At 37.8% G+C, this 1550-nt stretch overlaps 1 pseudogene; it reads right to left on the bottom strand.

The window, feature by feature from the left end:
* Positions 1-240: 240 nt before the first annotated feature.
* LOC110314700 lies at positions 241-1547 on the bottom strand (annotated as a pseudogene).
* Between the last annotated feature and the right edge of the window lie 3 nt (positions 1548-1550).

The raw sequence follows: 1550 nt of genomic DNA on the forward strand, positions 1-1550 counted from the left end.
GTCCACAGTACACCTCCCTCCACTTCTCTACATCCCTCCCAACCTAACATCACAGCCATATATTCTACCATTTCCCCAATGAACAAGTCATATTATATTTTAATGAAAATAGGCACAAATGCTCATATCAAACATAGCAAAGCAATTAAGTAGCACATAAACTATCTCGAGAGCAGGCAAAAAAATCAGACACATCCACCCACTATATTCTCACAACTATGTTGTATCCCTTAGAAGGTGACTGCTAACAAATGGCTTTATTAGATTGATTANATTTATAGGGTTCTCAAAAGAATTTGTTTTTAAAATTCCTTTTAAGACCACCATAACAATGCCTTTAACACATTCACTGGATTATGAGGGTGTGTCTCTTCAGCATGTATTCTTTTATGTCTTTGAAGATGACTGTGTCGTGCAAAGGTTTTACCACACTGGTTACACTCATAGGGTTTCTCTCCAGTATGTGTTCTTTTATGTTTTCAGAGAGTACTGTGACATGTGAATGCTTTGCCACATTGTTAACATTCATAGGGCTTCTCTCCAGTATGTGTTCTTTTATGAATTTGAAGATAGCTGTGACATACAAAGGCTTTGCCACATTGATTACATTCATAGGGTTTCTCTCCGGTATGTATCCTTTTATGACATTGAAGATTATAAACTTGCTCAAAAGCTTTGCCACACTGGTTACATTCATAGGGTTTCTCTCCAGTATATATTCTTTTATGATTTCGAAGAGTACTGTGACCTGCAAAGGCTTTGCCACATTGATTACATTCATAGGGTTTTTCTCCAGCATGTGTTCTTTTATGGATTTGAAGATAGCTGTGATCTGCAGAGGGTTTGCCTCAAAGTTTACATTCATGGAGTTTCTCTCCAGAATGTGTTCTTTTATGTCTTTGAAGACTGCTCTGTCCTGTATAGGCTTTGCCACATTGGTTGCATTCATAGGGTTTCTCTCTAGTATGTGTTCTATTATGCTTTCGAAGAGATCTGCGACATGCAAAGGCTTTGCCACATTGTTTACATTCATAGGGTTTCTCTCCAGTATGGGTTCTTTTATGACATTGAAGATGATCAAATTGTGCAAAGGCTTTGCCACATTGATTACATTCATAGGGTTTCTCTCCAGTATGGGTTCTTTTATGACATTGAAGATGAGCAAACTGTGCAAAGGCTTTGCCACATTGATTACATTCATAGGGTTTCACTCCAGTATGTGTTCTTTTATGGATTTTAAGATAGCTATGAAGTGCAAAGGCTTTGCCACATTCTTTACATTCATAGGGTTTCTCTCCAGTATGTGTTCTTTTATGACATCGAAGATGAACAAGTTGTCCAAAGGCTTTGCCACATTGATTACATTCATAGGGTTTCTCTCCAGTGTGTGTTCTTTTATGCTCCTGAAGATATCTGTGACTTGTAAAGGCTTTGCCACATTGACTACATTCATAGGGTTTCTCTCCAGTATGTGTTCTTTTATGAATCTGAAGAGCATTGTGANNTGCATAGGCTTTGCCACATTGATTACATTCATAGGGTTTCTCTCC

The sequence above is a fragment of the Mus pahari genome, unplaced genomic scaffold (assembly GCF_900095145.1).
Source record: "Mus pahari unplaced genomic scaffold, PAHARI_EIJ_v1.1 scaffold_14932_1, whole genome shotgun sequence".
Taxonomy (NCBI): Eukaryota; Metazoa; Chordata; class Mammalia; order Rodentia; family Muridae; genus Mus; species Mus pahari.